At 38.7% G+C, this 26,813-nt stretch overlaps 1 protein-coding gene across 3 annotated transcripts in view; it reads left to right on the top strand.

Moving 5' to 3' along the window:
• Positions 1–26,813, top strand: part of KLHL42 (kelch like family member 42) — a 91,974-nt gene that overhangs the window by 43,648 nt on the left and 21,513 nt on the right. For 2 of the 3 annotated variants that reach the window (XM_083819503.1, XM_083819502.1), the window contains exon 8: positions 17,019–17,210. The gene's annotated coding sequence lies outside the window, so the exon portion shown is untranslated. Of the gene's footprint in view, positions 1–17,018; positions 20,137–26,813 lie in introns of those variants that run through there. The other variant, XM_083819499.1, reaches the window with a different exon arrangement.

Here is a 26,813-nt window from a genome sequence, read left to right as displayed (position 1 = left end):
GAGGTGGGATCTGGCAATGAAACTCTTTGGATGGATTCAAGTTTTGAAGCTGGGGCTGGGCACCAATACAGATGGTTTGCAGAGAAGAAATACAATCAAACAAAGCAAACTGCCATGAATTTGAAAAAGAATATTCACAAAAAGTAACCCAATTCTTACTCTTATCTAATTGTACCTTCCATTTTTTTTAAAGGGGCTAGATTTTTAGAGGCTTTTAGAAGATTTAAAATCTAGCCATTTGAAAATCCTAATAGATGCCTACCTGCTTATTCAGGTGCTTAATTACTCTTACAAATCTGTTCATCAGACCTTTCTTTCCATACAGATTTTGAGGTGATTTTTCCTGTGTTCGAACGGTCACCAGCCATTGCTACTCTGTACCTGTAACAGAAGGACATGTCAGCTGCTCAGAATTGCCAGATAACCTTTCAGAAAGTATAAGGAAAGATGAAGAAAAATAATGATATATGTTTAAAATATAGCCACAATATTGCTGTTAATGTGGGTGACCAAATGCCTGAAACCAAAATGTATGATGCCTTTTCTTCCTAGTGAGGATCTAAAGCTGATATTCCATCGGTGTAGGAATGAAGCCAAGTAATATGACAAGTGAAATGTTGTGGTTCTGGGAATTTTTAGCAGGCTTATGGCCCACATGTGTATTTCATGTGAAAGCATGTCATGTGCCTGTCCTGGCTGATCTTGTGTACAGCTGCTGAACAAAAGTATGTAGAAGAAAGGTTGCATGCAAATTTCTCTTCTATGTGTGCCAAATTGGGGTGCTTTCAGTCCAGGAGATGTTAATTACTGGGGCTGGGCAAGGAAGTACGTTCAGCAAAGAACTTTTGCTCTGAGGAATGGCAGATTTTCCCACTTAGAAAAATTACTTTTTAATATGTCTTTGATTCTAGAGTTTTTAGAGCAATTTGTAGTGTATATTATTACAAACTTTTATTGAGCTGCTATCGGAAAACTAGATGTGAGCAAAGAAAACTGCATCCTTTCCTAAAAGAAAGAGAGGCTAAATGTTCTGTAAAGTGTACTGATATTTTGCTTGCATACGTCTACTATGTAGGGTAGTAAGAAATAAAACCAGGATCATCACCAGAAGAAAAACTATTCCGCTGTTATTTGATGTGTTCTATTTTTAATTGTTGCAATACCCTTTCAATATCTGGAAATAACTTTAGCATGCCAGTCAGGATAATTGATATTCTTCCCTCTACCTGTAAACTTGTTCTTTTCTCCATCATCAACATTTCTCAGAAGTGAGTCATTGAAATCTGCAAGGATGCATTGAGACACTGCAATTTATTGCTTATTTTGCTTATCAGGAATCTCTGATGCTTGATGTGGTATAGATTATATAGAGAGTTGCAAATGTATTATTCAAGTGACTGCCAGAGTTTCTGTGTCTGTGCAGATTCAGGCCATCAGTGTGGCCTGAACCCTTGAACTTTTAATAATGAAAGCATGAATTCTGTCTGATGGAAATTATGAGCTAGACTTGTAACAAGTTAGTATATGGTTCAAGTTTTTTTGCTGATCATGCAAAAATGGTCAGACAAAGTTGGCAATAAAACTCTTTTTATAATGGGAATTATGCTTTTTCTTTGAGATTCTGCAGAAGTCACGAAGTACATGGAAACTTGAACTAATTCTATGACTGGTTGGTTTAGGAAGAGCAGGTGATGTTTTGAAATCCCTTCAAAAGTATCTGTGCTTATGCTGGCTTCAAATGGTTGCACAAGTTTTGAGGAGCTGTTGTTATGAGTAGTTTGAGGAGGGAAGTTATAAATAATGGATAGAGAAGAATGTACCAGTGGGCTTGATGCTTTGGTGATCATCCTTAAATAATAAATAGTACAGCATAATAATTTTGAGCTTTTATCTTAGTCAAAAACCCCAAAGATTCTTTCTTGATTGGCTGAACATTGAGGAGCTTTGGTTTCTTATGTTGAATACTTCCATGATTTATCACCTGTAGTCTTCCTGTTTCTGAAGTCAAGAGCTCAACATCAGTCAAGAGTAACTTGCATGTTCTGATTAGGCAGGTGGATTAGATGATGTTTCTCTCAGCCCCCTAGAAATGTGACAGTCTGCATTTGTATGGAGTTAATCTTAGGAAGTCTTACTTAAGAAAACAGAAAGAAGAACTGGTGAAAATTTTAGTCCATGACATTTCCTTCCTTCTCCCCCTAAATTTATGTTAATATAAATACTCCCTGAAACTATTGCTTGAAGTGACCTTGAATGGGTTCTCAGTCTTTGATGAATTACTTTTAATTTGCACAATTAAAAAAAAAAAAAGATATTCCCAGGGGATTCCCTGGGAAGACCTGTCCATCTTGTTATGGGTTGCATTTCTTGTACTGTCACAGAATGAAATGAGGGGCACTCCTGACAAATATAAAAGTTGTGTGACAACCCATCTATTTTTAGATGATTTAAATCAGTGAAGAGGGAAAAAACATTTGTTTCCAAGACTGTAATTTTCCAGATGACACCATTTTATTGCACAGTGCCATACCATGAGAAAGAGCATTCTTGTGGCTTTTGAACTGGAAATCCTGTAGGAATGCTATTTCTGGCATTTATTTGCTGTGAAGCCAGGCACACATGGAGAGCAGACAGACTGACCAAATACAGTTTGTGGTATTAAGGCATTCAGAAAAGTCCCTGCTGCACAGCCCTTTTCCAGTATATGAGGTGTTGAGTGAAGTTGAAAAATTATCAATGAAAATCAAATCTGAAAACCATGATCTGATCAGACAGCCAGACTTTCATGCTATTACTGTATTCCTTCCTCTTGCAAAAACACTGCTTTGAAAATTCATCTGTCTTCATATATTGATGCTTATAAAATAGTTCTTAGTAATGAACAAGATTTTGACACAAAGTGGGAATGAAAGTTGAGCACACACTTTAATGAGAAACTGAATGCACTCACTCCAGTTCAACTGGGAAGATTTCTTTTTTATTTACCTGAGTACTACAAGTGATCATAAGAAAAACAGTTGACTGAAGAATGAACAAGAGGAGACAGCTTGGGCCCATTCTTTGGGAGCCTCTTGAAGGAGGCTGTCATTCTGAATTCAGTATGGCTACCCATGTAAGAAGAGATTTTGCATGGATAACTGCTTATGGGAGGTAGTCCTCAGCAGCATGAGAATCTGTATCTTCAGGTATATTCTGTGTTCATGTCAGTAGAGTAGGGTCGATTTTTCCTTTTTCAAAAAAAAAAAAAAGAATCTGTATGCTCTGCTATTTTTCTTGACTATAGTTGTGTCTCTCCACAGCCTCTCTCACAGGAACAGCTCTAAAATGATAGTCTGCCTGAACAGAGAAAAAAAACCTAATAAATATGGTGCATTCCTCTTTAAAAAGTATATTTATTTAGTAAGTTTAGAAACCACTCTGAGGTTAGGTTACAGCTATTGGGATTAGAGGGCGTCTCGTGGGCAGTTCAGACATCAAGCTATAGGTCCGTGGAGTGAAGCTGAGCTGTTTCTAGCCTGATGTCTGAATTATGAATTAGGTTCATTCTAATTCCAATGGGGTAAACCTCAGAGCAGTTTATATACTTATGGCTAAGTGCTCCTAAAATACAGGCTATTTATTTAAAACATACATGTAAAATTTAATATCTAAAAAAGATGTCTGGCCTAGCAAAGCTGGGGCACAGTAACCCAGCCAAATAAAATCTGAATGGCAACTTCGGAGCCCTACAGAAGGGTATGGCACAGCTGGCTTTATGCCATACGCTGATACTCCCATCTACACCAGATCTGCCTCTTGGCAAAGCATGAACTGGAACAGCCACAAGACTAAATTAATTTGCCTCAGACCAAGGTACTTGCCTCTTTCTCAGCCATGCCTGGCATGCCAAGGCTAGGAAAGCCTTGGGTCACGGTGCCTTTCCTTGGCTGCTCAGGAAGGTTCCTTAGGCTAAGAATACTCTGCAGGGTTGAGTCCTCTCACTTTCTATTGCTGGCATTGTGCAAAGAAGCCCAAATCTGCTTTCTAGTCTGGTTTGTTATTTGGATAGTAGCATGGAGCTTGAGAGAGGGTTGGACAGAAAGCACACAATTTATTAATAGCATCAGCAACTACTTCCATCTGGAGCCACCCTGCTCTGAGCTCATTCTAACAGCAGTGCCAGCTGGTGAACCTCTCACCTTATTCATATGTCATTGACCCCTACTGCTCACAGTCAGGTAGCTCTGCCAAGCTGCAATCTGCAGCTGGCTTTTCACAGGACGCTTGCAACTGGCTGCCTTCTGAGGAAGAGGAGTCAGTGAGGGTTTCTGCAGAAGGCTATGCCATCCCTTCCTCTATTCATTTTGCTCAGGCTACCCAAGAATGTGAGGGAGAGACAGTATCTGATGTTTTTTTTTTCCTGGGGCGGGAGTGGAACAGGAACTACCTGACATTTTAGGACAGCTGAGCTGGCTCCATTACCACACACACACATGCATGTGCACACAAACACACACACGAAAAGAAAAAAAAAGTCAGTCTACACTCCGGTTCTCTCTTCTCTCTTCAGCATCCTCATTTAATTTCCATTCCAGGACAGTAGGACAGAATACTTCTCAAGTTATTACTTCTGCCTTGGCATTGAGTAAGGTGTAGAGAACTGTTCTGGAAACTACCGTTCCTAGGTTTGGGCAGAAGGTGAAGATCTGAAGCGAATGTGTAGTGCAGGCAAAGGACAGAATTCTTTGGGCGTGGCAGACTTATCATAGGGCTGAAGGAGAGTGCAATTAATTCCTGTGGGGATCCTGGGGCCAGAGATCACTTACTATGAATTTGCAGGAGTTGGCAAAACTAAATGTCACAAGTGAGCTAGTGGGAGTTAAAAACTGAACATGCACAAAACCCGCTGTTATTGTTTTCTGTTTCAAAGAAACTAAATCTTGCCATTTTGTGTGGCAGCAGGGTGCTTACTCATAGTTCTTGGATGCCTGAGGCTGACCATGAGGCACTAAGTATGCATGAGTGCAATAAGAATATTGGAATAATCACTCTCCCTCAGCTGCCTTACTCCATTCAGAGCTGTCTGGGAGACAATTCTTCATCTGGCATAACTGAATTTTGGGCTGAATGAGATATGCTCCACTCAGTATAGGAAAAATGAGCGAAGTGCTTTCAGTGGATTTCTGGGATATCAGCAAACTTCCCATGCCACTGAAAAGTATGAAGATATCCATAATGAAGGGTTTTGGAGAGTGAGATAAAAGCAATGAAAGATCTGAATAGTGGATATGCATCTAGTTGCGCTTCTGTCCTTTGATCTATGATTCCAAGTACTAGCTTCCTCTGCGTGTTTTCATATGTGTCTTTATTATCAACAACATTTAGCTGGTCCATAGCACTCAACTAGTTAGGCAGTAACAGCAAGTCCATACTAAAGCCTTCTGTTCAGATGCACTCTGAGTGCAAGAGAGAGATCAGGTCTAAAATTACTTGACTTTTGGTATGATTTCTCTTCTAGGAATATTTAAGCAGTCTGATTTGGTCAGGTGAATGTGTCTTTTCATTTTGCTTAGTTTTAACAGGCTACGCATCTTTCCTCAGAGCTATCTGGGTTAGCATCTGTGTTGCTTCAGAGGAGGCAGAGCAGGTCCTCAGGGTATGATGGCACTATAGAACAGACACTATGGCTCAGTAAGGGCTCATATGTTGTGCCTGCAATGTGTTGTAACCAGCTGCATTCCTGGAATGTTATTTTCTTAGCTGAAGAGCAGTATATAAAGCTGGAGGAAAATTCTTCAGGAAAGTGTCATAGGAGAATATGCATCAGTCAGTAAAAGCAGAATTACAGAAAAGTAAAAGATCCTGTTGTAACAGATTAAGTACTTATCAAGTGACAACAGCAGTTTACTTTCCTCGAGCAAAATTAGTGGATATACTTAGACATAATCCTACCCTCAAGTGTTTTAATTCTGATGGTATTTCTTATTAAGGAGAGTTGGCAAAATGGAAAAGTACACACTCTAATGGAAACAATATCATAAATTTGACAGCATTTCTACAAGGTAGGTTGACACCTAAATTAACTAAGAAGGTTTGAAGCAAGACAGAAAAAAATAAAATGAAAAGGAAAGAAAACAATTTGCTATGAGACAGTGTTTTTATTGTTTGATAAGTGGTTTGCAGTCTGTTTTCACAGCCAAATGAGATACAAAGGGTAAGAGAATTTGATCTTGTTTGTTTTCTTCTACTTTCCTAGTCTTTTGACTGACTAATTAAGAAAGCTCCAGGCCCAGTTGAGAACTAATACCCACTTCTGATTTCTTTTTGCCTCCCTGTTTTACCTGAAAATGTACTCTGTTAAACTCACAGCTCACCCTATAAACTTGAAACAAAACAAAACAAAACAAACAAATAAACAACAACAACAAAATAAATGCAATCGGTTCAAGCTTCCACGCATTCTGGCCTCTTGGTCTTTTTATTGTAAGTACTGCTTATCTGTACAGGATGGAGAATATGATGCTGCACTTATTACTTATTCCTTGCAGCTGACCAAAATGGTATCTGTCTTCTTATATGAAATGCCACTATGACCATACTTGTTTGTGTATCTTAATTTCATTTTTAAGGTGATAATTTTCTTCCTAATCTATTATTTTCAGATTATTATAATCATTCAGGAGGCTAATGAAGCCTACAATGTGTTTCTATGGGATTTCCTGTGTATTTTCTCAATCTAAGCAAAACCAAAGTCGTGTAACTCCAGAAGCACCTAAGGGAAAAAGGCATGCTTTGAAGAAGCACAGTTCTTTTTGTGCTTGGTCTTCTTGTGTCATTCTCCTGGTGGAGAATGTGTTAATTTTGTACTAGTCCACACTACTAGCATGTTACTCTGCACCCCTCTATGCAGAATCTTTCATACTGTAAAGAAAGCTGCTTATGTGCAGACTGAATTTTTGGTTCATCATCAGTCAATTAGGCAATGTTATATTTCAAGCCTATGAATTTAATAAAACGAGAGACTTCCAGGCTGGAGGTCATTCTGGAGAGCTCCACTTAAGCTTCTGAAATGTCATTTTCCTTCTCTAGGACCTTGAGACCTTCTTTTCATGTACTGTAGTGTGCAAGAAGGTCCTCTGTCTTCAAGGAAGGGTAAGCCATATGGAAGAACTAGAGAAGGACATACATTCACAAAAAGAAAAAAAAAAAGGCATAACTGTGGTGGTTGGAATGAAGTTCTTTCAGGTTCGCTCTTGATATTCAGACTTCTTCTTTCAAAAACTACATGACAGGTAGACCAAGATGGTATAGCTTTGGGGTGATGAATATACAGTTCAAACCGTCTACATAAGAAATAACAGAAAACATCTCTGGTATCTCTGTCAGCATGTCTAATGGTTTGAGACAGTCCGGAAGACATTTCATAAAACAAACTTCCATGGCTCATTGCTTTAGGTTGATTACTCATATTTTCCCTTTGTAGTAATGTTTTTCTAAATGCGTTTCATTCAACACAGTATTTCTCTGGCAACAAATGGCAGCTCATTGTTGAATAGCTAACATTGTTTTGATGATTTTATTACTTCAGTGCCCATTTACATAGCAGAATCCTCTACAGGACTAAGACAGGCCATTCCATATGTCAACATTTTCAGAAGATAGAGCTTTAAAAGTGCACAGCTTTCAACATCAGAAAGATAAGTGCTTCATCCTATGAAAGTGTTTGAGGTTCAGGCAAGATTCTTGTACAGTGACTAGGCCAAGGAAAACTAAAAGACCATGTAAAACATTTTCACACTCACGTGCAAAGACACCTTGAGACAGCTAGGAACTGTCCACTTAGGGCACTTGTCTGTGTTGGTACAGAATGATTTAACAGAAGTTTAAATCTTTTTCTTTTTTTTTTTTAAATGTCCCAGCTGACAGTCCCAACCTATAGGCTATCATCAATACTGAAGTTATTTGGTCAGCCTCTTGTGTGCCTCTCTGGTGTCTCATTTCAATGTGATCATTTGTTTATTCATTTCCAGGCCCTCTAATCTCTGACAAACAGAAAAAGTAAAAACAAAACGAAAAAAAAAATCTATGTTGACTTTTTTTTTTCTTTTCAAATAAAACAAGTTTTACCAAGCTTTAAAACAGAGTAGTTTTAACCTGTTTTGGGCTACCGCCAGCCTCTAAACTTTACATAAATTCCATTCAAAATTTAGGAGTGGTTTCCTGATACAAGGTTATTTTAAAATAACATGTTCCAATTAAGAACTCTTTTCATGGAACTCATATTTTTAACGTTAAAATGCATGGCACAAAGAATACTGCTGAATGTTTGTGTTTTTCTACAGACATCTAAGAGGTTGTCATCCTAACCTGAGTAAAGAATAAGCAGGAGATGTAATGAAGGACTTGACATGCATGATTCTAAATTTTTAAACTACCATTGCAATGCTCCTGCTTAACAGAACAGGTCCAGCTATACTGATTATTGTGAATGCTGATTTGCCTGTGAAAGAAAAATATATTTATGATAATATTCTTTTTTTGGTTTTGATAGAGAGAGAAAACTTCTGGATTTCAGCTGTTGTTTAAAGTGGTGAGTCCTCCAAAATAGCACTGTGGTCCTACTAACCTTCCCTCCCCAGGAATAAGGAGTAGGCCACTTCAGAAACCTGGCCTCACATACCTTATTCTTTCTCGCATCCATCTAAGATGGTGGAACCTCAGGCCTAATCTCCATAGTCTGAAATCTAGCATCATAAACCAAAGAACATCCTTGTGATTAGGTGTTCTTTGTTACTAGGCCAGCTCTCATTCCACAGGATGAGAGCTGACTAGGTTACAATTAACTGGGCACTTCTGTTTATCTTAACATGCTGGTTCAACATGGTAAAATGTAGACTGCCTTTAGGGCACTTGAAAGGCAATATACTTTAAAGCAGCATCTAATCAACCAGTGGAATTTGTTGCTGTGGGACATGGAGGCAAACAGTTTGAGAGTCTGGGTAGGATTAAGTGCTTTAGTGGGAATAATACCTGCAGTTAACTTGTGAGGTTAAAGTATTATGAGGTTTATCAGTTCTTTTGCTTCTGGGCATAAACTGCCATCTCAGGCTTGTGAAAGAACTAGTTTCTGCTCCTGCTTATTGCTCCAAGCCATTTGTGGGATGCTTTCAAAAGGTGTGAGGCACCCGAGCAAGCTGGTGCCAGAGGGGAGGACAGCAAACAAGAATGGCCAACAGCTCTGTTGTTGGACAGGCATTGCCGTGCTCATTTTGATCCTCATGGCTCTAAAGGATTCCTTAGTCCATGTGGGAGGCAAACAGCACAACCAGTGGGCTGCTTTATAATAAATCTTGTTGGCAGAAAATTGTCAAGGCTGCAAGTGATTTATTGTCCTGTCGTTGCATGGCCATTTTTCCATACAAAATAGAACCTCTTGATTATGTATGCATCTTCTCCCACATGAGTATGTAAAAATAAATGAAATCCTGTCACCATTTGCTCTGAGGTCATGCTTATCTGCACATTCTCTTTTTGTCTTTTTGGTAAAGAAAAGCTAGAAGAAGGTGGTTTAAACATTCTTCCTTTTTTTTTTTTTTATTTTTTTTTAACTTCTTCCATAATGTTTCTTCACAGACAGAGATTATACATATGCATGTTATGGCTAGAAGTAAATGCACAGGCATTAACTACAGCAGCAGGTGTTTGGGGGATTGTTCACCTCTAGAATATTTGCACAACACCATTTAAACAATTAGCTGTTTGCCCTCAAGGACTGGGATTTATAAAATAGAACACATTGCAGCAAGAGTGGTTCTGACTCAAAATGGCACTGGTTACACGAGTTGTTTTTTTTGTTTGTTTGTTTTCAGACTTGAAGTTTAAGATTAAAACTTTAAATGTCTCGTTGTACCAAAGCAGAACTTTGTATTTAGATTGCAAAGCTATGTTTAGGCTGCGGCAGAGCAGAGAGACAATACTACTGTTAAAGATGTTAAAAAAACAGGGCTATGAGTGTCTCTCCAGGCAGAGACACAGTGCCTTCAGACAGGCATGCAGGAGCATCTGATGGTGCTATATCATGGATTATTTTTTTTAAAAAGGAGAACATTCTGACTGCTTTGAATGATTAATATAGCCACGAGTATTACAAAGAGCTCTAGCTGAACCCAAACAAAAGCAACCAATGCTTTTTTCCCAGTGGCTTCAAGGAACCAGTCAATGTGTTAGATATGCTGATCTCAAAGCCCAGGATAAAGGGTCAGGGAACCTAATTTAAAGGCTTTAATTTCCAAGCTTCTGCAAATGTCCATATTCCATTTGCAGCTTTATTCTTAAAAGAGGCAAGGTGTTGGAGATGCCATGATATATGATTTATCTATCCTATTGATCTGTGTGTCTGTGTAAAGATAGTAGGTTTTGACATGCATACTTGTGGATTAGTGAGTGGAGGTAGCTGAACAGGCATTAACTATCTGCATGGCAACTGCTGTCTGGAAATTTAATATACGGATCTACATACAGACCTTATCAATCCCTTGAGTGGCCATCCCTTTAAGACTGTGTGCTGAGATGTGTTGAGCAACTGGGCAGACTACTACTAGGTTACTAAAGGGTAGTAATTCCCTCACATTACAAGCTCTGTTACAGGGGTCAGTGCCTTAAGTGCACCAAAAACCCTTAGTTGCCCTGACCAGCCTTACCCACTGCCTCCACCCATGCAACCTCAGCCTACTGGCCCACAAGCTCCATTAAGCTCAGTCCTTGGCCTCCAGATTGCCTGACTGATGTTATAGATGGACCTATCTCTTGCTGTCCTGAGCTGCTGACTGAATTTCCAGGATGGACACCAGGTCTGTGTTGTAGTCCTGTTTCCAGTCCTGTCTCCAATCTGAGCTATGTTATTGGTAGTCTCATCTCTGGCTCTGGCTCCAGCTCTGTTTCCACAGACTGTGTTATGCAGTAAACATGGAATAATCCAAAGTACATTTGGCATTTTTCTATTGCTTTTGGGATATTACCTGGCATAGTCAAAGTCAGAGAGGAAGGGAGAGAGAATTGCAGCTGTGATGATGTGCTGCTTAATGTAGTGTAGACTAATTTACTCATTGTGAAGCACCCAATAACATCTAACTTCATTGTGCCTATTCCTCTAGTCCAGACTTGAAGCTAAACAATGTCCTGACGCCAGCTCTGTGCCAGAAGGGCAGTTTATAAACCCTTCTCAGACAATGTAAAAACTCCTTCTTCCTTCCTGTGAAACCTCCTGGGGCTTAGCATGTGTCAGGGTGGTGGAGAATAGGAGGGAGTAGAGGAGGAAGGGTGAGATGAGCAAACATCCATTGCCAGCCATACCCGATGGAGAAAAAGACTGTGATGGCAAATGAAGCGTTTTATGGTAGAAAGGAAATGCCTTCATCTCATGAGCTGTGGCTGCTTACAAGCGCCCTGGCCAGGGTTCTGGCTACCTGAGGAGGAAAGAGTAGGTCCCTGACTGTATTCGACCAGATGAGAAGTCTGCAAGCTGGGAGGGGTAGTCCCTGGTGGATGTAAAGTACTTACAGGTGCTTCCTGCTGCCTGGCTCGAGCTCTAAGTTAGGAGGCAGGAGAACTGTGAGCAGATGATGTAGTTGTGTCTGGAAGTTTTCAGACTGTCACAGTGAGAACTCTGGAAGATAGGGAAGTGGGTGGCTGTAACAGGCTGTATTTTTCTAATTTTTTTTTTTTTTAAAAAAAAAGGACATAGGCAAGGATTTTTTGCTGTTTCTGTTGGTGGAATTTCTGATCATTGTCTTTGCATGTTGTCTGAAACACACTGTGAGTATTATCTTGAAATTAAACTATTTCTGCATTCATTTGGAGGCATGCCCAGAGGGGTTGACTAAAAATTCTACAGGAAAGATCTGTGTCATGATAACTCTTATGAAGTCCAAAGAAAAAGAGGCTTATACCACATGTAGAAATATTTATAAGCCGAAGTCTAACCCTTTTGCAAGGAAGAACATTTTCTCTCAGCCATCAGGTTTTTTTCTCAGTTTTATTCTTCATTCTATTTATAGCCTTCTCTAGTTTAATTTTTCTTGGCCATCAGACAAGTAAGCAAGCCTTTTCTCTGCTGATCTTAAGGTGGAGTTTGTTTATACATATACAAGATCTGTAATTACATAGCAGTGTGATTCCCCACAAAACACCCCGTAGTCTCCACTCCTCAGACTCATGTAGGACTGCTTTTCTGCAAGGCCAAGCACTCTTTTGGAGTTTCTAGACAAAGTTATTTTGTGTATATATGATTTTCCCTCCTGTCTCTTACCATTGAGGGAAGAGTTCCCTAGAGAAGAGAAGAGAAGAGAAGAGAAGAGAAGAGAAGAGAAGAGAAGAGAAGAGAAGAGAAGAGAAGAGAAGAGAAGAGAAGAGAAGAGAAGAGAAGAGAAGAGAAGAGAAGAGAAGAGAAGAGAAGAGAAGAGAAGAGAAGAGAAGAGAAGAGAAGAGAAGAGAAGAGAAGAGAGAAGAAAAGAAAAAAGAAAGGAAGAGAAGAGAAGAGAAGAGAAGAGAAGAGAAGAGAAGAGAAGAGAAGAGAAGAGAAGAGAAGAGAAGAGAAGAGAAGAGAAGAGAAGAGAAGAGAAGAGAAGAGAAGAGAAGAGAGAAGAAAAGAAGAGAAGAGAGAAGAAAAGAAAAAAGAAAGGAAGAGAAGAGAAGAGAAGAGAAGAGAGAAGAAAAGAAGAGAAGAGAGAAGAAAAGAAAAAAGAAAGGAAGAGAAGAGAAGAGAAGAGAAGAGAAGAGAAGAGAAGAGAAGAGAAGAGAAGAGAAGAGAAGAGAAGAGAAGAGAAGAGAAGAGAAGAGAAGAGAAGAAAAAAGAAAGGAAGAGAAGAGAAGAGAAGAGGAAGAGAAGAGAAAAGAAAAGGAAGAGAAAAGAAGAGAAAAGAAGAGAAAAGAAGAGAAAAGAAAAAAGAAGAGAAAAGAGAAAAGAAGAGAAAAGAGAAAAGAAAAGGAAGAGAAGTAGAAAAAAAGAAGACAGGGCAGCTGGGAAATCTTAGACTAAAGGATAGATCACATTTCAAAACATTATAATCTAAAAATAACAACTCTGATTTCCCCTACCCTCTCTCTCTCCCCCACGCCACTTCTTACTAATGTAATTCATTTTCTCTAAAGAAAATTTTCATCCTGGGAATATATGAATTATGTAATACTTCAGTGAGATTAATTTTATTTGCAAGACATAGTTATGATTTAGAAAAGTGGGAGCAGGGATAAGAGCAAGCCTGAGAGTCTTGTGACTTGTGCAACATAATGTAATACTGTACGTACACACACACGTGTGTGGTAACAGGAGTAATAAGGCTAAACCTCATGTCCATTTCAGTTTGTGTCAGGACTCAAATATTTTTAAGGACTGTCACATTAATTATGAAATAATTTGGCTTTGTGGACTTAATTTAGCTCTAAAAGGACAGTTCCCACTGAATTTTGTGTGTCTACTCTCCTTGTGTGTAGATCAGAGTTTTTCAGTTGTGTGATTTTTTTTTTTTTTAACTTTCATTGGTGTTTTCAAAAGCAAAAAAGAATTTTGCACCTTTTTGAGTGCCACTCTCCTGCAGGTAAAGAATGTAACAGCTTGTGAGAGTGTAGCTAGAGCCAATAATAATTTGACTGACATGTCTTGGCACTGAAATGCCTATTAAAACTCAGGCTGTCCTTTCAAGATGGAGATTTTAATGCTGGGCATTTGTTTGAGCAGAAAATTCACTCCCCTTATAAATCCAAAGGGCCTACATCAATGCTTATTTCAGGGTTTAGGTTGAAGGTAGATTCTTAGAAGGATGTAATATTTCTATTGATTATAGAATAAATCCTTCATTGTCATGAAGTTTCCAAGCTATGGAAGTTTCTAAGCCCAGTATATGCTGCAAACATGTTTCCGTATGTAACACACTGTACTTTTCCATACAGGATCCCAAAGATTCCTTGGAAAAACACAGAGGACAGTAAACTATGATAACCTGGTAACAGTTTTAGGAAAAAATATGTTTACTCCTGAGAATTTATAGGAAATATAGTAATTCTTAATAGGGGTTAACTGTGAATTCTAGGAATAACAAAGTTCAGCACAGGAAAAGATGTCTTCAGATATTTGATGGGCATGATTTCAATGAAAAATAAGCCAGGTCTATTCAGAAGATTTTGACAATATTTGTAATCTTATTTCACAGAAAGGCAACTTCGTTGATTTTGTGTAAGATATGCGCGCTTTTAAAGCCAGTTCCAGAGTAAAATCAGTGATATTCTTTCCATGGACTTGAGAGAGTTCCAGTAGGTGCGAGGTTAGCTCTCCTACCTACACTGCCAGTAACCAGAAGAGGTTTTTTTAAAGAGCTGTTTATTACATGGTATAGTAGAACAAAATTTTTCAATACAACCCCCTGTCTCCTGTAGCTTGTAGTGCTAACACAGGTTTGAGGTGCCTGCTGGAATCTGCCTAGATTTTAAGGAAGAATTTTAGATACACTGTATATTTTTTTTGTTTGTTTCTCTCTTTACACACAATGCAATAAAAGCGTACGTTAACATTTAGAAAAGTCTGCATGTGTGACATTTGTTTGACATAGACTCCCGTGTTGATTTTCCACAGAATTAAAGACACTTTGTCACAGAAGATGCTGTACATGTGTGTAGGTGAACATATGTATGTAGGTACAGCTGTTGTAAAGAGACTGATATCCCAAGTACTCTACCTTAATATCTTATCTTGGGCAATGAGATGCTGGAGAGCAGCCCTGCAGAGAGGGATCTGGGGGTTGTGGTTGATAGCAAACTGAATATGAGCCAACAGTGTGCCCTGGCAGCCAGGAGGGCCAACTGTATCCTGGGGTGCATCAAGCATGGCATTGCTAGTCGGTCGAGGGAAGTGATTGTCCCTCTGTACTCTGCGCTGGTGCGGCCTCACCTCAAGTACTGTGTGCAGTTCTGGGCACCACAGTACAAAAAGGATGTAAAACTGTTGGAGAGTGTCCAGAGGAGGGCTACAAAGATGGTGAAGGGCCTAGAGGGGAAGATGTACGAGGAGTGGCTGAGGTCACTTGGCCTGTTCAGCCTGGAAAAGAGGAAGCTGAGGGGGAGACCTCATCGCGGTCTACAGCTTCCTCATGAGGGGCAGTGAAGGGGCAGGCACCAATCTATTCTCTTTAGTGACCAGTGATGGGCCCATGGGAATGGTGTCAAGCTGTGTCAGGGGAGGTTCAGGCTGGACATAAGGAAGAGGTTCTTCACTGAGAGGGTTGTTGCACACTGGAACAGGCTCCCCAGGGAAGCAGTCACTGCACCAAACCTGTCGGCTTTTAAGAAGCATTTGGACTTTGCACTTAGTCACATGGTCTGAATTCTTGGGTAGACCTCTGTGGTGCCAGGAGTTGGACTCAATGATACTTATAGGTCCCTTCCAACTCAGGATATTCTATGATTCTATGATTAATGATCTCATTATCTGCCCTGTGGTGATAGCTTTTTACATGTAAGTGAACATCATCATCTTAATGGTGAATCTTGAAGTTTCTGCAAGTGCTTTCAAATCCAATATCATTGAGGATGAATAAATCTCTTCCTGACATCTATACCACCACTGTGCTTTTTTCAAAACCCAGACGTGTAGAAATTTGGGGTGAGAGTTTGGTTTACTGGAGCACTTTATTACAAACCTCTTGAAACAGATGAAATGTCACTATGGAGAACAGTCAGGTCATTCTATATGTCAAAAAAATTGGTACCACCCTCACAGCTGTGCAAAGGCTTTTATTTATCTCTTTGCTGAGAATTCAAATGCAGACATTATTTAGGAGAATCCGCTTTTTGGAACTGAGCTGAGCTGGATAAGTTTGCTGCATCCCTGGGCTTCTTGAATAGACAACTGGGTTATAGGATTCTCAAGAGTCTGATACAGAGAAGGAAGCGAGGCAACTAACTGCTTCTAGCAGCATCTGCAGAAGGACCCCAGGGAGCCTGAGTACATGGAACGGGGTGTAAAATGGCTGCTACTGGTATCTAAGTCTTATGACATGGGGGCTTCTCATAGATCCTCCTTGGAGCCTACTAAGGACTTTGCTTGTCACAAAGGGAGATATTATTGGGGTGGTTATAATGCTGAAATATAAATGGTCAGGCATGAAAGAAAGCACAGACAAAACTCTTTGAACAACAAACCTAGTTTTTCAACAGTCTTCCAGTTTGTCAAAACCCACGTTTATGGAGCAGACAAGAGCAATTGTTCCCCCATGGCAGCCTACAGGAGCAGCAGTAGCCACATGCAAGCTACCTCACTGCTCTGCAATTTGCAGTGCTGTAGAACAGCTACATAAAGCACAGTGAAACAGTCTGTGTGATTTCCATGAATTTGATTAATCTTTCATGTAATTTTAGCTCTAGTTGCACTTGGACATTTCTGCATATTTGTGCCACAAGCAAAAATCAATTTCTCCTAAAGCAATATTAACTCTTGAAATTCATTGCATCTCAGCAAGCCTACCTAGAGGAAAATATTATCTTACTTTTCCTTTCCACCACACAATCTAACAAAGATTTACCATCAGGTATGTATACTGTACACTGTGCAGATTTATCTAGATTAGAAGTCTTGTGTTAGAGACTATGCTGTAGACATGTAGTTTTGAAAGTACTTCTTTGAATTAATAAAAAGTGCATTTATACAAGGAAAGGAGGAAAATTTAATATAATGAAATTTAAGGTGAATTCAGGTAAAAAAGGTATGCCAAAGATGATGTGAATCTTATTTCTTCTAATGAAGTCAGCCTATATTGCTTCTAAAACAACCTCAACTTCAGGCTGTTTTGTCCTCGTGGAAGTCAGTGGGTTCTCAAGCTCATTCACCCCGTACTGTAGATATAGTAGTCCTTCTGATACTCCTTTAACAGTTTCACAGGGTAGGTGAGAATATATTCTGAGGTATGTTTTCAGGAAAGGTGCTAGAAAGCCATTTGCATAATGTCCTACTGCATTTGTGGTAAGAGCACTTTTTTTTCCATTCATTCCAGTGTTCTGCTATTCCACAGATGTGTTGGGAACCATCTCTGAGGTTTCATCAGTGTGAATGAGGACAAAACTTGGGCTTCATCATCCTTGAAACTCTGGGTACCTCTAATTTAACTTTACAACAGAATAGAAGTTGCGTGATTCTGCAGCCAGCAGTGCTGTTAGAACTATACCTCGTTTGCTTCAGGTACGAAAGGGTGAGGACATCCACATGTGGCTGGCTGCAGTATCGAAGACCATAACTGAACGGGTCAGACTGGGCTGCGTTTACAGTCAGGGTCAAGTCAGTATGGTTAGTGGTGTCTAGGGCATCATCTACCCCATCTGAAGGTAGACAACTAAAATGTGTCTCTAAACTTCCCACTTTCTAACTATCAAGGGAGCACAGGGTGACTCTTTGGGCTATGGAAAGAAATCCACTGTGCAAAGATTGAAAGAGAGGGTGGATAAGCCCCACCTAAACTCTGCTGCTTTAGTAAGCACAGTGAATGTGAATTGCAAAATTCAACTTCTATGTCTGTCCCTAATATAGAACATATACTGGCAAAAATAGAGTTGATAGCATTTATTGTGACAGCTGATGCTGATGATTTGACTTCTTCTATTAAACAGATGACTCATCTACAATTTGTTTTTAGATTGTCTAGATTATGTGTATTTAAAGCCCTTTGGAGATTTTAATTTTGCATTCCATCTGTGACAGCAAAAATGGTAGGCATGTTGAGCATATGAAGAAGAAAAAAGGAAAACAGAAGGTTTCCCAGATTCTGTGAAACAGAGCCACATGCCCTAAGAAGCCTGGCAACACAGATATATAAACTCTTCTTCAGCTTCTTTTCTAAAGCAGCAGTAGGAACTTGCAGGTGGTTTTTCTGGTACTGCTACTGAGATAGAAGCAGCTACACAGTGAGAATGTTGGGGTTACTCTAACTTTCTGAAAAAAAGAGTGAGGAAAAAGACTATAGTTTCTATTAGGATTGGGTGGTGGAGGAAGATTTCCTCAAAGCACCCTAATTTTAGGATTAGAAAACAATAGTGAAACTCACCAAATGACAGCCAGCATTCAAACCTTTCTCTTTGCTTAAACACCTGTTGGTTATTCAGGCACGAACTATATCCTGGGTGCAGAGTTCTCCTCTGCATTATTTCTGTGGTTTCAAACATTTCACCTTTCCCACAGCAGCGTATGCTAGTGACTGGAGCACATCTCTCCACTGTCTCTTCAGAGATGTAACTCTCTTTAGGAAAGAAGAAGGAAAAAAAAAAAAAAAAACAACACTGAACCTTCTTTCTTCCACACTAAAAGACCTTTGTCCCAAACCACACATGTAGATTTTAAACAGAAAATAATATGAAAGCACAGTGCTTCCTTTATAGCAGACCTTATGTGCCTTATGCAGCTTTCTGAGTTCCTGTGTCCATGGATTTATGATGTGCTCTACACTTTCCACATTCTCAGTGTTGTTTTCCCACATTTGAAGGAGAAATGATCAAGAGATTTGTGCTGGAGTGAAATTTATTCTGTCTTAAGCTGTGTAAAGGTTCCAAATTCACCACAGCATGGAAAATAGAAATGCTGTAAGCATCTTGGGCCTTTCCCAGGCATGCAGACACCGTACCTTCTGTAGAAATGAATATTACATTCTTGTAATTACTGTTCTTGTCAGAAATGCTTTTGCCTTTAATAGATCAGGTAAATATGAACTGAGCATATGCCCAGGGGGTCATTTCTGCACGAGAAGATAGCCCCCAACCCAATGAGATGTTACACTTCTCTGAAAAGTGGGGAGCTTGAGTGAGCTTTCTGGACACTCTGGGTTAATTGCAGAGGTGGACCGTCAGGGCTCCAAGGGGATCCCTTGTCTGGGAGAAGAGAGCTGTGATTTAATATTTAAAAAAATGTTTTGAAAAAATGTTTTAGGATTGTGGTAAATGGGGTCACACTGGCCAGTTTCCTCTGTGTGTGCTAGAAATCTATGAGTGACCATCAGGGCTCAGGCACTGAAGACACTGTCCCACTCTGCAGATAACCGTGGTAAGGCCCCCTTTTTCTACAGCACTCACTAATAGCAGCACTGCCAGACTCACCTCTATACTGCTTAGCAGGGAACCATCTCACTGCCTCCTCAGTAACTTTGAGTATTTCTTGAAAATGTTGGTCATTGCAGGCACAGTCCAGTACCCCACGTTGAGGAATACTCTAATTCTGCTAACATTTCTCAGTGGTTTGCCAACTGCCTTTTCCATGGAACAAACAAAATAAAACAAAAACAACTTAAGTGCAAGTAAGGAATTAATTCCCTCTTACTCAACTAACAAAACAGAAATACAGAAATAAAATAAAACCACACTTAAAATTGTTTCTGTAGGTTACCTACTAACCAGCAAAAAAGCTCTCAAGATACTGGTGTAGCTCGGATCAATCCTTACTCTAGATTCCTGGGCATTACTTATATAGAAAGGAATTGAGATTCAATAAAGAACTTCTCCTTATATCTCTGTTTGCTCCTTAAGCAAGTAGTTCCAGCTTCAAAGAGCTTTTGTAATTCATAACTTAATTAGGATGCCAATTTTTAACAGTGCTATTAAAGGATTACTGACCTCCCTGACTAATTTTAGAAATATTGATGTCTTTTTGGCATGGGTAGGTAGATCTGTTTTCTGATCAGAGAATAAACATAACATGTTAATGACTGTGCTAATGCTTAACAGGCTACAGATCTATTTATAGTTATGAAGGAAATCTTCCTGCCTGGAATTGTCAAGCGTACACCAGTGTTAAAATATTTGTGTGTACACAACAGCCTGTAATTTAAAGAAACAAATACATTGATAAACAGGGTTCATTCTCTTTTCTCGGTTTGTGTAATATGCACAATTATTTATTAACCCTCTAATATGATTAATAATCAATCAAATCTGAGGTGATAAGTGGTCTAGGGAATAAATATACCTTATTTTGGCTTGGAGGGATACTGTGTTTTGCAGCCTAATGTGTTCCCCATTCTATTCCTTTTCCTTTTTGTTATTCTACAGAGGTTTTTAGACTACAGCCACTGACAGCTGCAGTAAAAAGCATTCTGCTCAATACAATCCAGCCAGATAGTGGGCAAGTGTTAGGTAAGTGCCTCTCTAGCTACAAACTGCATGGTCAAAGGTGAAGCTTCCTTGATATACCTATCAGCAGAACTATGTAGGACAGAATAATTTCCTGAGTATATGGAGCCTGAAGATATCAGCAATTAATTTTTTGAAATTTTGTTCTAACATATTAAAACTGTTTAGATACTGAAAAACAAACAAACAAACAAAAAAACCCCACTTTATTTCAAATATTGGTTTACATTAAGTCAGATGGTGATCGTGTTAACTGATAAACATTTCTTACCATGTCTCCCTGAATCTTAATGTTTCCCTAAAACAAAAACAAAAGCTGAAAATCTGACCATGATAGAGTATTAATTCAAGGCCTCTACAGTCCACTTGTATCCCACTGAAGCACTGGGCTTCCAGATCTTATCTTAATGAAACAGCTCATAGTGTCAAAGAAAAAAAGCCACAATGTTGTGAACCTTGGTTGCTTTGATCCATTCTAAGTATTGAGCTGTACCATGCCATCCTAGAATTGTCAGTCAATGCAGGCTCCGCTCTAGCACTTTCAAAGTGAGTAGCAGTATATTTCTCTTTCCCGATCTCTTGCTTCCAAAGCCAGCAGAAGCTGCAGAGACAGCATATTTGGCTCCCTCAGGAAGGATGTTAGTGCTTTGGTTTGAATCTCTCACCTCACCCTCTAGCCAATGAACAATCATCATGGGCAGACTCTAAAGGGAATTTTCTCGAGGTCTCCTTGAAGGAAAGATGATGCCAGTGAACTGGCAGTGGGGATAGTCATGCCTCAGAAACCAATATGGCTCTACCGCACCTACCCACAAAAAAAATAATAATATGAATGGTAAAATTAGGGTTGAAAACAAATAGTGCAATGCTATGACCACAAGTACAGCACAAAAGAAAGCCAGAGAAACTGGCATGGTAACAAAATATGCTGGAATCTGAGCAGAAGAGAGACCTTGAAACAACTTAGGAAGGTAAGATCAACTGGAAAAATAGTGGTGCCTTATCAGTTATTCTAGTACCTTGCAGTAGATGGCACTGTGGAATTCCCATGGGCCAGTAGTTTAAGAGACTGAAGCAGAAGTAATTTAAAAATCTTTCTTTCCCTCTTCAAGGGATGGGATCAAGAACATTAAAAGTAAAAAATAACCTAATACAATAGAATCTGCCCAAATGGATAAATAGAAATATGTACCTTAACTAAAAGAAATAAAAATAATAAAAACAAAGGGGAGTAGTTTCTGACCTAAAAGCAGAAACTGCATAGGAAACAGGGTTTTTTGTCTATCAGATAGGCACTAAAGACACCACATAAGTCTCAGTGATTTGCACATGGAATAGAAAACAAATGTATTGTAATGTATTGTATTGACCAAAAGATAAATAATACATTCAGAATGCAGCATAAGAAAAGAAGAACTTTCCTTTGTTTTGACTAATGATTCTTGAATGGCAGAGGCAGGCATTCCATAGCCTACTCCATGACCAGTTTCCAGCTCCACCACAGTGCTACAGTCCTGGGCCATTGTGACTTTTGATCCCAAGGAAACACTACCTGCAAAGAAGTAGGTCTTTCTAAAGCATGTGTCCAATGTAGGTATCTAAGACAGAGCTGGTAGCACTACCAGTTGAAGTAAGACCTCACTTTTAGTGAAATTTGACTTCATAGAATTGCAATAATTTGAACTGATATCTTCTACACCAAAGGTCTGGCTCAATGCACATGATTATTTCTGAGTTTTATTGTATCTACAGTGACTAGTAGATACATAGAATAAAGATGCTGTATTAGGCTGACTTTTTCATAATACCCGATGCCCTACCAAATATCTTATTTTGGTATGTCATTGTAATTATTCCTCTTACAAATGTTCCTTTGTATGCATGAATGCTATACTTGTTTATGCAAATCAAGGACACGTAATTGCCCTGGCATTTCTGAAAACAGAATACAGAATTGCAAAGAAGAATTTCAATTTACTCTGTGTAATCAACCTGGCTTTCGAGGCCTATACCACAGACTATCTACAATGTCCATAGAATCTTTTTTGCAGCTTGATATTTTGATTGACGTGATTTTTCCCAACTTGTGTTTATGAAGATAAAATGTGCCAGTAAAAAATAAAATCAAAATAAAAAATCTCACTGTGTTTCTAGCTGGTCTGAGATCAGAGATGATACATTCAATAGTGAAGAACATAATCTCTACCCCAAGGAACTTGGCATGTTACAGCAGACACAACTCTTATATGTACTAATGCATATTAGGATTCCACCTCTGACAAAATAGGAGAGCTCTGTGAGGAAGATTTAAGGCCTTTTTTTATCATTCTTATGATTAATTAATTAATTATTGTCGAAAGACTTTTCAGAGTATGAGTTTTTAAAAGAATTTAGTTGGTCAAGCTTACTCCAGCTATCCAGCTCCTGTAATTGTTCGTCTAACACAGAATGTAAAGAAGAAACAATAGATCTTAAGACTGATTAGCAAAACAAAACAAAACAAAACAAACAAACAATAAAAAAAAACAGTATCCCTTTGCAAAACTCATCTTCCACTTGAACAAGTGCAGTCGGAAAAGGATGGATAGACTGCTCATTGCTTTTTAAGGAAACCATCACCTGTCTGTCTGAAATCTCTCTCCATGCTGTAATAGCTATTAACAGCATCTCTTACTGTAAACACTATTTTTCCGTCTTTATTTCTCATTTATATATTTTGTATATATAGAAGATATATTGTATAATTAGCTCTAGTGTATCCTGAGATACTCAACCACTTTTCTGTACTGGTTATGTGACAAGGCAACTGACGGAGGGATAGAAAGATTTCTTTCTCCTTATTCCTTTTTATTTATTTTTAAAGGAATGTTACACCACACGACCAAGGGCAACTCCTTTGGCAAGTTTGGTTATGCTTTCTGAATATTTATTTAGTATCATTGTTTAGTACTGAATTCTTTGATTAAATTTCAGTGACAGTAACTTCAAGAAAAAATTACACAGCTTCAAAAAGTGTGTGGGCAAATTCATGGCAGAAAAATCTAAGCTAAATAAGGCTATTAAATACAAAACCAGAAAGTCCCCAAACTGCAAATTGCTGGAGGTTGGAAGAGTGTTCCAAGGAAGTATCACTGCATCTTTTGCTTATAAATTTCTCTGGGCATCTGCTTTTGGCCAGTGTTGGAGACAGGGTACTGAGCCAGACAGATCTTTGGTCTGACTCAGTACTGTTAAAATTTTATGGAAGTGTCATGAGAGAGACATGACAAATGCTGGGATGCAGGTGAAGAAGTGCTTTTCTGTTATAAATAATTCACTCTTCTTTTCTTTTTTCTTCTTCTTTCTTTTCCCTTTTTCCTTTTTCCTCTTTCCTCTTTCCTCTTTCCTCTTTTCTCTTTTCTTTTCTTTTCTTTTCTTTTCTTTTTTCTTTTCTTTTCTTTTCTTTTCTTTTCTTTTCTTTTCTTTTCTTTTCTTTTCTTTTCTTTTCTTTTCTTTTCTTTTCTTTTCTTTTCTTTTCTTTTCTTTTCTTTTCTCTTTTCTTTTCTCTTTCTTTTCTTTTCTTTTCTTTTCTTTTCTTTTCTTTTCTTTTCTTTTCTTTTCTTTTCTTTTCTTTTCTTTTCTTTTCTTTTCTTTTCTTTTCTTTTCTTTTCTTTTCTTTTCTTTTCTTTTCTTTTCTTTTCTTTTCTTTTCTTCTTTTCAGAAAAGAAAAAAGATAAGAAAAGAAAAAAAGATAAGATAAGAAAAGAAAATTAATAAATATGCTGTATTTTGCTGTGAGAAGCCATTTAGCTTCAGTCATTGTTTTGCCAGAGCTGGCCTTTGCAAATTCAGCCTAACTGCAAAAGTTGTGGAGAATGAGAAATCTTTCTATCCCTGGAGGAATTAAAGCTCTCAGTGAGAATTCTGGTCTGATCCTTTGTGTAACCACAGTGTTGCTGCTGAGCTCCTGCTCTCTATTAGCCTCCCGTGCAGTCTAGGGTTTAACTTGGCAGAACTCAAGGTTTTCAGAGAAATTGGTTCAGCTCTTTAACCATCACGTTTATCAGCCCACATGCAAAATCCCTTAATATCAAAAGTCACGGATACTTTGAAAGCACATGAAAATCTATGACTCACATGACAGCTGTGACAAAAATGCAGTCTTTCATATTGTCCTTTTGTTTATGGTCTTTTAGCCAATTTCTGGTATGACAGTATAGAAGTTCAAGGTGATTTTCAAGGAAATCAGTAAGGCTCTAGAACAATATGTTGAATTCTTTGCTAAAACTCAGATAAATTTTTCACTGTGTCCACATGTGTAGCTCTTTTTAAATATGGAATAATAATAATAAAAAAATGCCTGCAAATGTTTGTATTAATATTTATTGCATTTATTTGTATCTTTAAATTCTTTTTGCATGTATGTTGGTATTTAGAACCTTTTTTTTTTTTCTTTTAATGACATTAGTATGAATGCCAACCACTGTTAAAAGGGAGAGGACTTTGATCAATTGTGTGGTGGTGAATTAAAAGAAAACTGCAAAAGCTGTTAACATTTGTCAAAAGTTTGAAAATATTTCACTTCAGGACAGATTCTGCAATCATAGATTTTGACATCCTACCAGTTATTATCCAGTTATTGAATGATTACTTTAGTTTGACACAAGTCTATGTGGTCAAAAGGGGTATCTCTGCCTTTCTCCCCTCCATTGCACCCTTGGCCACCCCCTTTTTTTTTATGCTGCCTCTCCTGTATTTGCAGGACCACTGCTCTTCAGCCTGACCTTTCTATCACATGGCCACATAACCTCTAGCAGTGGAATGATAGTGGCAAGAAGAAGCAGCTGAACGTGTTCAGGAGCATTCCTGTTGTGCAGAACAGACCAGTCTAATTAAAGTCAGCATGTCACCATGGTCTGAGTCCTTGGCTCTCCCGTCAAGGATTGTGAGCTGAATGGTTTATCTGGGTTGTTTCTATTTCAGCGGACTGTGGCTGAGCAAGTTTATACAGGGCAAGAGGCAGTCTTTGAAATTCACATGGGAATGACCCTTATAGGACCTGTGTTAAACTGAGATTGAAGCTGAAATCTCCAATTTCCCCCACAGACAGAAGGCAGCTGTGGAATATATGGAGCACAACCATGCTGTGCTTCTGCAATGTTACCACCATCCAAGGAAGCAATTCACTGATATCTGCAGTCAATTAAACACTTAAATAGATGCCAAGGGGAGACCCAAAGCATTGTTTGAACAATAATCCAAGCCTGAAAAGGCCAGTTGCAGCTGTAATCTGGAAAGGGCCTGAAGGCAGACAGTGAAGGCCTCTCATGCAAACTTCTGTGGGCACACACTGTACTAAGAGGCCACAGCTGTGGGCCATCACCTTCTCTCTTCTATTCTCCCCCACTTCTGCTCACAGTTAATGCTCACCAGGGAATCAAAAGGGGCAAAGGCCTCTCAGCAGGTTTATCAGCTGCAGCAAATCCAAGATCATTTCTCACACAGCAGTCTGTGAGGAAGAAGAGGCCTGTCGTACTTCAGGACCCAGCAGGAGAAGAACAGGACAGCTGTTGCTGTCATCTCCTTTAACTAAATAGTGCAGTCTTTTGCAAAAGACAATGGAGCATGGCTTCTGAAGGTAATTTTCAATCTTTCCACCTGTGTCATTTCTAGCTTGGTCTAATGCCTTTTATTTTGAACTCTTCATCTGAAAGCACTGCCATGACTAGATTTTACCCAGAAAAAAAAAAAAAAAAATAAGGCAGATGTAGTGGGCATGCAAGTGCAGCCTAAAGCACAGTAGAATCTTCCCTAAACTGTTATTCTCACACAAACACATATATTAAAAAAAATAAATTAATTAAAAATTACAAGATGGGTGGTCAAATGAAAGACTACAGGCTCCTGTGAAATAGGTCTGCTGGGGGGGGGGGGGGTAATCACCCAAGTCCAAGGAGGATCAAATGACTCTGTTGAGCTCAGTCTTAACAATAATAGCAATAGTCATGATCACCCCTTGCCCCTGGACACACACCAGTTAGTAATATCTCATGGATAAAGTTATAAAAGACAATCATGACTGTTGAGGTGTGAACATGGTCTACAAGAATCTTTCAGCAAGGCACGTGACAGAATCCATCCAGATGAACTGATTGACTAAAATGCACAAGCTCTAGAAAGTACAAAATCTGCTTTCCCTTTAAGGGATAGGCTTGAAATCAGAAGATACATAGGAACAAATTAGGATCCGTACTTCTTATTCCTGAATCTAAATCCAGCCTCTAAATGATGAGGATCCTTTTCTGAGCATTTGTAGTTTTGTTCTAATTATGGACTGAAATTATATTTCCTGAGTATTAATTGCCAACATTCTTCCTTCTTTCCTCATTGTTTAAATAACACTATTGAATTGACACTTTTGTTTTTTCCTGTTAAATCTCCTAATTACCTCAAAGTGCAAGTATTAACAATTCAGTCTATTCACTAGCTAACTTGCTTCTACAACTAATAATGACTGCTATCTGGCGCCTTCGAGGAACAGGTGATAAGTATATTTCTTGGTGATTTCTGTATTTATATTTGCTTTTTGCCATGCTTTGCAACTTTACTTGTCCTTCTACTTCTTATTAAAGAGAGGTTTGAAAAGTCATTTCAGGGTCATTTCACTTCCAATAGCAAAACTTCTTGTTTTTAAATTTACA

The sequence above is a fragment of the Anser anser genome (assembly GCF_964211835.1).
Source record: "Anser anser genome assembly, chromosome: 1".
In the NCBI taxonomy this organism is placed as follows: domain Eukaryota; kingdom Metazoa; phylum Chordata; class Aves; order Anseriformes; family Anatidae; genus Anser; species Anser anser.
The sequence above is the reverse complement of the archived record's forward strand: the minus strand, read 5'-3'. Positions and strand labels throughout refer to the sequence as shown.